Source organism: Xylocopa sonorina, chromosome 11, assembly GCF_050948175.1.
Source record: "Xylocopa sonorina isolate GNS202 chromosome 11, iyXylSono1_principal, whole genome shotgun sequence".
Lineage (NCBI taxonomy): Eukaryota > Metazoa > Arthropoda > Insecta > Hymenoptera > Apidae > Xylocopa > Xylocopa sonorina.
Genome location: NC_135203.1, coordinates 5,816,497 through 5,828,512, shown reverse-complemented (window position 1 = coordinate 5,828,512; position 12,016 = coordinate 5,816,497).

Sequence of the window (12,016 nt, the reverse complement as noted above, 5' to 3'; positions counted from 1 at the left end):
TTTCCTCGCAGCCAGGAAATTACTATTAGCGCGAAAACAGGTTCATCGCTGAGAGCAAAATGGGGCTGGGTGGAACGTCCGACCAGACGATATCGTTTCGTAACGACCGGTGTGCGCGCGCGTGTGTCTAGGAGTCAGACTAGTCGGCTATCCTCGCGTTCTTGCTGGAATTCAATCTTCGCCTGACGGCTAATGCGATCGAGAGTAGCCGGTTTCCAATAAGAGGGAAATTGTTAAACGGGACGGGGTTGTTCCTTGGTGTTGCCTCGGGTTTTACGATCAGACGCGAGATAAGCATCGAATCGATTTTATATGAGACCCATTATGTCATACGACGTTTAACTCGTACGCGTAGCTATCGTGTAATTAGTGACATCATTGATGAGCAAGATCGATAACTCTCAATTGGAGGTTGCTTCGTGTTGCTCTTCGAACTTCATCCAGACATCCGCCGGATAAAGATTGAAAACGATCGAAAACGTAACGATTATCATGTCAAGGGACATTTAACTTGTGCGTCTATTCAATTAGTCTTCGTTTAACAGCGAGCATCCCTTCCGGTGAACGTTCAATGCATACGCGATCAGCTGGTCGGCGTCGAACGAGATGCGAATTATGAAATGCATAAAAGAAACGCAGTCGCGCGGCAGAAAAATGAGCATTGTCCATCGTTCTCTGGGAGGATCGTTTATCACGCGACATTTAACTCACGCATCTATTCAATTAGCAAACACACGCCGGTTCCCAAGGAAAGCGTTCAATGCACACCCCTACGACGAATACAACCCCAAAATAATCGAGGCTCGAGACACGTCGCTCGCGTTAAGAATTTCCTTCAATCCGTCATTAATGCTCGATTAAATCCCCGAATCCGTACAAGTACCCCGTGGAACGACTTTGGCGAAGGGGAGCGAAGAGAGGCGGCCACGGTGTACATGAGTCGACGCTTTCTTGTACGTCCGCCAAGTAACCAGCGTCACCAGCGTTGCCACCGGTCAATCAGAAATTTTATTCAGTAAACCGCCTCGCCTTTAACCAGTGTATCGCATTAAACGGAGTCCTCCTCGTTGTAAACCCCACTTCTACCCCCTGTTCAGTTCGTTCGCGGATGAATTATTCATAGCCTCGACTCAATTCTGCAAGGGGGTCCGACTCTCTGGAAGTCAGTCAGAAATACAGGTCCAGATTATAATAGCGCTCAACCCGGTCGTCGGGCCGCGCCGTGAAAACACTGAAAACACGATCCACCGCTGCTTCCTCTCCCTCGCCCCGAGTTGCTCCGTCGAGACGGACCCTTGGAATTAAAGGGAGCGTGCAAGGTGGCGAGCCGATTTCCATGCGAAAGTCTCGCGTCGAGAGGACCTCTTAACCGCCCACGTCGATGAAAATGTATATGAATCTTCCGCGAACGAAAGTTCGAATTAAGCGCGATCCGAGCGAAAGTGTACGCGTCTCGACGACCGTTTCGATCGTACACTTACGAATTACGTATCGCGTTTGTTCTCGCGTTTGGACGAGATTAAGAAAGTCCAACTTGCGCGCGGCGATCCACGCGATTAAATCAAATTTATTTCGCACGTATCTACGTGATTTCGCGTTCGGCAGCACAATCGTTGGGTAGGGAAAACGAATTTACTGGCGTCATATAACGAGATCGTGCTCGAGGATTCGGTTACCGGCGCTCCTTAACGAACGAACGCAATCACCGCTGAAAGAGCGCGAAGCAACGAAGCTTTTAAAATACGTTTCCACCGGCTGCCCGCGATTATTCGAGCCCGGTCGCCCGGTATCGAGGCGTTATTTCACGCGTGCCACCGGCAAATGAGCCACCATTTGAACAACCGCCGGTTTTTCCACGTCGCGCGGCGCGCATCGAGCTCTAGTTACCACCGTCACCCAATGGCCCGCTAACGAAATTTATCGCGGCACCCGACTTAATTTGCGCTTAACGCTCGCGAGCCACGCGAACGCTCGTGAATTCACCGGGTATTATATACAAATTACGACGTCGCCCCGGCCAGAACCGGAATAACCGTGAATCGCGTTCAATTCCGAGACTGTGCCCTCGCGGGGCTATGATCGATGCGCTGGTATCGAGACGGAGAGCTCGCCTCGTATTCCGCGAATGCACGGGCCCCCGAGTGAAACAAAATACTGTCCGGTGTTAATGAATCGTGGCGAACGACGAGCAAAAAGCAGACAGAAATCCCTTTGGTACGATTACGGGGACTCGTGGTACCGCGAAATATTTTTAATGTCTTTGGGAATATATTTTAATGTTCGCATCGAAGAGATCGCGCCAGAGATTTCTTTTATCTCGTTGAATTAAGAAGATGGTTTGAAAAAATTACGTCCGTCTTCTGTCATCTGTCCTCTTCGAACTATGAATTATTAAATGCTGAGAGTCAGCTGATCGTAAGTGGATACGGTCGGACGCGTGGTACTTGTCAGACGAGTCTCGCCACGGCGTTGCGATACCTGCGAATGAGTGGAAATTTTGGAAATTTCACGTTCGACTTGATATCGAATATACAAAATGACGTTGCTAATAATTCTGGTATGGCAAATGGAACTTTTGCAATCGGAAAGCAAGTCGATCGTCTGGCGTGAAATAATTCACGCGTACATACAAACTAGCCCCGCAAAAAGCGAATGGCACACATATATAAACATAACTCAATCTCTCCGGCGCGATCGTAAATGCTCGCTGTCCGCCATTCGAGGAGGAACAAAAATGCAATCCTCATTTACCGTACGGATTCATCCCCGGCACGAGAATTGCGCTCTAGGATTCAGTTATCAGCTTTAACGAACGCAATCATCATCAAGAGGAGCACGAGGCAACAACTCTTAAATAGGATAGGTTAAGAGGGTTGCGCTTAATTATATTACTCTCCCGGCGGCCAAAAAGGAAAAGGAAAAAAGGAGAGGGAAAAGAAATTGGAGGAATAAAGACACGGTAAGTGAAACTGTCTATCGCGATAGAGACAGATCCGGCAGGTCAAACGCACCGGGTGCAACGCTCGACGAAGAAACGTTCCAATTACCATAAAACGTTTCGCATTAGAGGAAGACATTTTTCGAGAAGCAATTAGCCGCTCGTCTCTAATTGACCGCGGTGAAACTGAAGCGATAAAACGTTCTGCCGAGACGTGTAATTGCTACGCGGCGGGGATCGTATAGAATTGGCCCGGAATCACGAATAATCGGGAATCTTGTCGAAGAAGATTTACGATGTAATAAGAAGAAACGGCGCGTGGTTCCTCGAGCTGCAGAATGCCGTCTCGGAGGCGAATGCGCTGCATTGTCTCGACTTCCGGTGTTGGCACCCGTCCCCTTCGGCCCTCGAGCAATTACTATCTCGAATGGGAAATTTGTAGGACTCGCGCGGACATGGTTTCCAAAACCAACGGATCGAGGAATAAGTAAACTGTTTTACACGTAAACGATCTTAGCAATCTCGAGAGGAGGAACGAAATTCTTAACATTCATTCCCCACCGCGTATACAGACACAAGAGCAGCGGAGTTTCCTGTCCCTAGGGTCGTTCTAGTTGCGTTCACCTGGCGTGGCTAGATTCTCACCAGTTGCTGACCGAATCGCCGGCTAGACGGAGGGGAGTTATGCTAATTTCACGATTACACCTCGACGCGATTACCATGCGCCGGATCCCTTCGCGAGTCAAACGGCCCGCACCGAGAGTTTCAAACAGCCCAGCTAGCTGGGATTCTATTCTCGCGGGAATCTTTCTAAGTAGCTCGCAGTGAAAGTGTATCTTGACGGTCATCTTCTTGATGGATGCCGTATCCTTGGATCGCGGAGACACCGTACAACGGTGGAACGCGTCTGTGAAACGGTTGAGTGGTCGGGTTTGAGGTCAGACACCCTTCGCATGCGTCTAGCCAGGAATGTTCCCCACGCTGGCTCGCTCACAATGATTCTGCATGGCTGAATCGATTGCACCCGTCGATTGATAAGTTCAAGACGCTCGTTAAAGTTCCAGGTTGACTTTCGACATGTGCCCCGTCGTTTCCGCGTATTTCAGTTAGCCCCGCGATCTAATGAAAACGGGGAGGAGCACGCGGAAGAGGATTTTTTGCCGATTTGTTACTTAGTCAGGCTAATGTTCCCCGTCGAAATTAATTCGCGGAGGAAGACGTAACGAGCGCGTATAGTAGGAGGAGTTGCACGCTCTCGAAGAAGCATCATCAACGATATTGAACAACGGCATCATGCGCTAGCCATCTGCCTCTAACTCGTCCGCTCCTCTGCTCTTTTTCTACCCGTTCCTCTACCCACCCACTGCAGCCAGGCACTTGTCCCGCTCATTACGATCAATGCGACTCGGTGCGAGTGTTCCCTGGGCTGTAAACTGTGTTTATGGCGACGCGTGAAATAGTAAGGTTTATTGAAAGTTTAATGCCTCTCCGGTTGGAATAAAAAGCTTTCAAAAAGGAATTGGACTCCGAGATATAAAATATATCGTACGCTTGATATTTAACCGCTTTCCGTTGGAGTTCGCGCGCAGCTTTACCACTCCAAGGGTTTAATCGCGAAAGAGACCAGGGAAGATTGATTATTTCCTCGATAGGACTGGCTACACGAGGCCAATTAACTATCCGGTACTCTTGGATTCCGTTTAATCACCTCGGGTCTGTGGACAAATTAAGCCTGGTCCCGTTACAACCGAGAGTTCGAACGAATTCTGCTCCCAAGTATCGCGAGAAACAACGAGGCGAGAGATCCTTGCGCAATAATATCTCATTCGTAACCGGGCAGGAAGGATTAACACATTCACCGTCCAGATGTTTATCGGAATTTCATCGTTTCATTTTTTATTTGCGCTTCATCTTCGGACTTCACCCCCCTCGGAACTATAAAGATGCTAACTGCGCGTATTCATCAAACGGAACGCGTCGGTGAACGTGGCGGAGGGAAGAAACGCGGCGCGCGTATGATGTACGGGACAGCGAGCGTGTTAACCATCATAATCGATTCCCGTACGACTCTGATGCAATAGTCTCTTAAAATCGAGCGGCCGATAAATCCTACCGCCGTTGCGTTTATTAATTTCCAAGGTACGTCTCGTATCTGGGGCTGCTCTCGTACAATCGTTTCGGCCCTGTTCCCAGATAAAACACTGTTGCGAACGAAATAGTTTAAAGCGCGATAAATCGTCCGGTTCCCGATTGCTTTTCCCTTCCCGTCCCTTTTCTTTTTACCCCCGCGCGGCCCTTTTCCCCGGCCGGGCCGCCGGTCGACGGCTCCTTTTTTCTCCCACCGACGATCGTTCCCCACCCCGCCTCTCGGTATCCCTCGAATATTCGTAGACAGATAATTGCGGCTATAAATTCAAGATTAATCGAGCCCAACGCGGCCTGTCGTTGCCTCCTCCTCGCGAAATCCATTTCGCAGTATAAATCAATCGAGGGCCCCGTTTCTCTCGTTCTCTCGCCGCGCGCTCGCCCCGTACCCACCTTCCGATAAAGCTTCGACACTCTCTCGCTCCCACCGTTGCCCCCTCGGCGAAGATGATGCCCGCGAACTGGATTACATCGCCCCGGAACTTCGCCCTGCTCGCGCCCACGGCCCTTCCTTCTTCTTCTTCCTCCTCGCGATCGAATCTCTCAATTTACGCGCGTCTCGTTTCCACCGCGCCCCTGCGCAGCCTGGCCAGCTCGTCGCCCTCGCGGTCGAGGGGGTTGAAACTGGGAACCGAGCGGCCGGGTTTCGTTACGTCCGCGCGGTGAATCGAAGAGCGAGGGGTTGCTCTTAACGGCTGTAACGCTATATTGTAACGCTCGCGCGTACTGTATTGATTCTACCGGTAAATAATGGCTCGTTTACGGGCAGGGCTCGATGATAGATCGTGTTATACAAATCCGTATCGTCGTTCCTCAAACTCGTTGCCTCGGAGTGCTTGTTGCCCCGCTGGAATATCGATATATCCATCGACGGTTACGGTCAATCAAACGGTCAAGGTGTACTATCAGTAGTAACGTCATCGTGGAATTTCGAAAGCACACTACTACACTTTCTTACTATCGCAAGGTATTCCTGTTCCTCTGATCAAAGTGTAAATCGCAGTTGAATACTTCTGAGCAATAATACAACCCCTGTCGATCGATTACAATCGAATCAATTCTTCATCTTACACTGCACCTCTTTCTCGCGTCTAATAAACCGAACGCGTGCGTCTCTCCCGCATCAACCGCGTACGAACACACCGCAGCCAGAGCCAGTCGATCCGAATTAATCGTCGAATCGAAGCCGGCTCGTTAATCGGCAACGAGTCCCGGCGTTCCCGATTCGCACGCAACGCGGCTGTTCGTTAATCGACTAATTCGCGGGACGACGAAGGACGGCCCAATAAGACACGCTCGGCGCAAATTCGAGAGCGAGCCCGGGGACCAGAACCGGGCGAGGGAAGAACGGACGAGACGTCCGATAGCGCGGCGGGACGGATAGGTGGTCGAGGCTCGGGCACGGGCACGCCCTTCGTGCCTCGATCTCGCGCGATTTAGGGCTCTTAATTATACGTGTGTGGAACGGAGGAACGCGCGATCGAGGCGGCCCCGGCTGAACCCTCCGCGTCCCGTGGATCTCGCATGCAGACGCGGACGCGTACACGCGCGCCGCCGCGTCCCCTGCGCCACCCTCTCACATTTCCACCCGCAACCCCTTATCTCGCCGCGTTGCTCGCCAGCCGCATTATGAATAAGTATACAGGCCATATTGACGCGTGTACGCGGGGCGTGGCGCGCCCCGAAGCGTTGACCGGCCGAATCTGCCGGATCTTTTTACTCGTTTCTCCCCTCGACGGAACGGTACGGGGTGGACGCGCGCTCTTTCTGGCTGGCGAGCGCGCGCATCGATGCGCGCCCGTCAAGGCTTCCTGAATGCCGACTTTCTTCGCATCGGCACGGTTTATTTTCTGCCCGCAAGAATTCGCTGATCCCCGCGCGCTCCGAGTCGCTCGCTGAGATCGCGCGTAGCGTATAAAAATTTATAACCGCCGACGTCGTTCGGAATCCGTGGATTCGGATGCGTATCTTAGCGCGGGGAGCATCGCGAGATCCTCTTCGACGGGGGTTAAAGAGGTATTCCGTGTTACGAGTCGAGAGTGAATCGATTGTAGACAGGCATCGTAGTTTAAAATACCAAATCTAACGAGGAGATTGGTTTCGCTGGTTCTCCGATTTCACTCGTTGCATAAAGTATACAAGATGGTTATTATTCTATTATTATTACCATCGTCGTATCAGAAAAGAAGTGTGGTACACGCGAAACGGAAAATAGAAGTTGTTATCAACAGGTAGAGGCGAGGCTAGTAGGCCAGAGACTGTTAGAACCTAGCCGGTAATAATCGTGCTTGATACATTGTAAATCCGCTCGCATCGATACTCCTTGGCCGCAGAATAATTTCTAGCCAATTTTCCTTACCACAATCGGCCAATCTGTGTCCCATTTCCGTAACGAGGCTCGATTCCTACCAGTCCGTAAAAATCGTGCGTAATCGTCGTTCGAGCGTTCGAGTTCGTGCGCACCTGAAACCCTGGGCCCCCACGGTACCACCACGCAACGAGCCGCGCGAACTCGGCTGGGTACGCGTCGTAAAGGTTTTAGCAATTAAGGATCGCCTCGTAGAAAGACGAATGGTATCGATGATCGAGAAATCGATCAACACCCTGCCGCAACGCGAGACGAAGTCATTCCGCGGCTGTATATCCGTGAAATTAAATCGTGGGCACCGCGGTGATCATCAGTCACACGTGTATAGAGGGTGTCCCGCGGGTTTTCATTCAGCTCTGTTGCTGATGCGTTCCGCGACCGAGAAACAAGACTGACGCGTCCCGTAATAAAAACTCCACGAATACTTTATCAAGATGATGCAACAAAAATACTAGAAACACGCGGATGGCGCGATAACGCCGTTCATTCGAACCAGCGACGACGAGCAAGGATGATCGATCTCTTTCTAGGCCGTTTCACGAATATACCGTTAATCAATGAATCACACATCGCGGTTCAGTCGCATTGTTGCGCGGAAGATCGAATATAAACTTCCACGAGAGACACTCTGTATACACCGGCTCCCTTACAGTCTACGTACGCTTGTCGAGAAGTGACTCGCACGAAACCGGGCGTCGTGTTTCGTTTCCATTGCGCGAATCACCTCTTCTGTAGCGGGCGCCAGAATGGAAACGCTTAACTTGTAAATTGCGTGCCTGCCGGCCGCGCGGAGCCGCCCACGTCCAAGAAATCTCGGCGCTGAATCGGCGGACCTAGATCGTCCGTGGCTCCCGAGCATGATCGATCGATCAGTAACAACGGTTGCGCTATGGTTACGTGCCGTGCTGCATATCCGTCGTTCGAGCGAGAGACGATCGTAATCCACGGTATCGGGGCAACAAGCACCTCGATCGTAGGCCGTCGCTTCCGTGAGCGGATTACCGAAACCGCGTCATCGATTCGACGGAGTCCGTGGGCTGATTCGCGCGAATGGTAGCGCGGGACTCGCCTAACAGCGATCGTCGATCGGTTGTTTAACGCGTTGGATTTCAGCGACGGAATTAACGCCGTGATCGATCGATCGTCCGTGCCCAGGCACGAACGTTAATTCCTGAGGCGTTCCGGAATTCTTATCGATCGTTTGATCCTCGCTTCGTGGGTGACCTCTCGCGGCCGTGGCCAGGGCGCGGATGGACGGGTAATGGTTAGTTAAGTCATTCAGAGATCGGACGCGCGAGAGGTTCGTTGCGTCCGGATGATTCGCGTTTAATACGTGAATCAATTTAGAGGCGATTGCGTGCCGCGCTCTGGGTCAGGCTTTATTACCCGTAGGAGTGATTCGCGTGCGATTCGAGCACGTACCTCGCGACTCTGCCCTCTCGCTGTGAAATTCTCCGCTTCGTTTTCACGATTTCTCGATTTTCGACAAGCAAAATTTCAAACGCGAAATACATATTTGTGGTGATCGAAATTACAGCGATTGTCCGGAGGAAAGTGTTCACGAGCCCCTCGCGTCGTTGTCGAAGGCCCTATTGGTAGACGATTAAACGCATAAAAGCGAGCCATTCGGAGATTTAAGCCCGAGCTTAGAGCCTGTCCAGCGCGATCCACAGGTCGGTGTAGAGGCACGATCGCGATAGAGGCGAGAGAGCGTCGTTGCGGAGGACGATATTAACCCTTGGTGTGGTCTGCGCCGGACAAATCGCGTATTTACGATCTCCCAGTACAATGGCGGGATTTTTAATCCCCGGAGCTCGACCTCGCGGGGACTTAGCGCAACGGCGCAGCACCGCGTTGCGTTATATTTCGTCCTTTCGTAGGTTGGCGAAACGCGCGCGGCCGCCGTTGCTCGCGGCACGCACGCGCTGCCCGTTCCTCTGGGGCGGGGGCGCACGGGGGACAGTGGCGGCCATGGAAGAGAGGCCGACGTGTGTACATAAACATGTCGAGGAACCATTATGCAAATTTTTAAATACGACGGGACCATATATCCCGGCGGGCGGAGTGTGAAAAATAAAATTAGCACTGGCACAAATGTTTTTCGGCTTAAGACCGCTCGGTCCGTCCGCGCTGGCAGCAACGGAACCCACCGGCGTACCGTCAGCCCTCAGTCATCGGCGTTAATACCGCGGCTGGCTAGGAAACGCTCGTTCGAGGAACCGGTGACCGTCCCTCATGCTGCTTGCCGCGAAAATTATGTTTCTCTTTCCGAGAACGCGGGCCCCTGCACATTCGACGCAGGATCCTGTCGGTCGTCGAGACGATCCTCACCTTTGCCAGTCGAGGAAACCGCCTAACGTTCGTCCCATTCGCTTTCTTAGCGAGCAAGCTCGCGATGGCACCTCGATACGGTTACCAGTGCTTCGATCCTTTCATCTGCACCCTCGACGTACTATTTTTCCGTCATATTCCCGTTCCTCGATCGATACGCGAACTACCGTGAAACTAGAAAATAGCGAAAATAAATGTTTCTATTGGATTAGGTTAGCGTAACCCAGTGCAGCGTCGAAGGATTAACGCCCCAAGCCTGCAGGAATTTCATTCCCAGCTTTTTCGCACCAACACAGATTACAGAGCTCGAATCCTCTTCCGACTAACCGGAAGCTTTGGAATTCTGTTCGACAAACCGCTCGAATAAAGACGATTAACAAATCGGACCCACCAGAGGACGAATCGGTCGCGGTTTCTCGTGGAAGACGAGGTCCACCGGGCAGGTTGTTTATTTCTCAACGCGCGAAATTCGCGGAAACATCCGGGATTCCAGGCGGCGCCAGCCCCGGTCCCCGGCATTAATTTTGACGCCGAGGAATTGATAGCAGGCCCGCTCGCAATTTGTCTAGATGCGCGATAACGGCGAGGGATCGCGTAGCCCTCGAGCAACGTGACGCGGCACCCTTTCCCACTCCCGTTTCGCCGACAGACCAGTTTCCCCGTCGCTCGCCACCGTCGCTTCTTTATTTCGACGCGATAAACCGCGGCCGGAATCGCGTCCGCAATTACGCGTTCCCGGTTCGCCATTACGCAACTGCGATGATTCTATTCCGCGGTACCAGCGCCAGTCATTTCCGCCACGGCGGGAACAGAAACGGTGAAAAACTCGATCGAACGAACCGCGTCGCTATCGCGAGACGAGTTGTCGTCGCGCGAGCTATCATTCGTTAGTCGAGTGAGATTTAGATAATACGTTACGAAGCTGGTGAGAGAAGAATTCGTAAGAGAAGTAGCGAATGAAATTGTTAGTATTAGAACTAGTCGAGAAATTACTGTTGGGTACAGGTTAGATACAGGTTGTTCTTAGGTTGAGCGAAAGTTAATAGAGTGAAAGTCTGCGATTGTGGAAATCGGATGTTCGACAAGAGTGTGTATAAAATTCCACGTTCAACCTGTTTTTCGTACGATTTCGAAATCGATTGGTTACTCTCTCTCTCTCTCTCTCTCTCTCTCTCTCTTTCTGTCCCTCTCTGGCGCAAATCACTTTTAAATAGGTTGCCACCGGTTAAGATGGAACAGCTTCGGGAGATTGCACGATGTTCTTTAGAATCACTCGTATGCGATCAGTTTATAATGGCACGTTAATAAAATGTGCCCCTTACTTCATCAAGGCATCCAAACAAATGGAACATGCCCGTCGTTCCAGCCGTTTAACGCAGACCGTTCCGCAGCGATGTAGTTTACACTGATCACTATGTTTCGATGTTTTTGCGGCGTGGCTCGTTCGCGCGGGCTAATGGAGCCCCCGTGTATAACTTGCCGTTGTTATTTTTTCCGCCCTCCGGAGAAACGCCGCGGCGGAATTGTAATAAGCGAAAGAAGACGCGATGTTTTACACGTATTACCGTTAAACCGCGCGGAGCGGTGAAAATCCCGCTTCTTATCACGGTCTACCATCCGATTGCATCCAATCTCCTCGATTTCCACGCTTACTTTTTACCCTGTCAGATCTGACAAGATCGAGTAGCTGGAATGCACCGGGTGAAAGAACCTCCCCTCCCAAGGAGGAGAGAAAAGAAGAAGAAGAGGAAAGAAAAAGAAAGCTGGGAAGGGTAAAATATATCGCGTGAAAAATATAAAGCCTGCGTGTACCCGCATGGCCGTGCAAGCGTCCATAAAAACAAGATGTATACTTTCGCGGTCGAACGGTTCATTTCCACGGCGCGCCCAAAGCTCGGCCCACCCCTTCGCCGAAACCCGTGAATCACCCCTGAAACTGCACGCGCCGTCTGGAGATCGACGGCTTACGAGACGAGGCTTACCGTGGCCGTGGAACCCAACCGGGGGTATACCCCGAGCCGAGTCTGCGGCGGAAATGAAGGAGTTGATATATCTGCCCGGGCGCCATAACTCACTTAGTACTTGCATATAGCCCTCGCGTCCTCTTTCCTCTCCTCTCTTTCGCCCCGTCTTCCATTCGCCTCGTCCTCCCGCGCTTATCTCCTCCACTCCACGGTTATTCCTCGGGCTTTCTCATAGACGCGCGAGCATAATCGCCAGGGAACGTTTCCTCG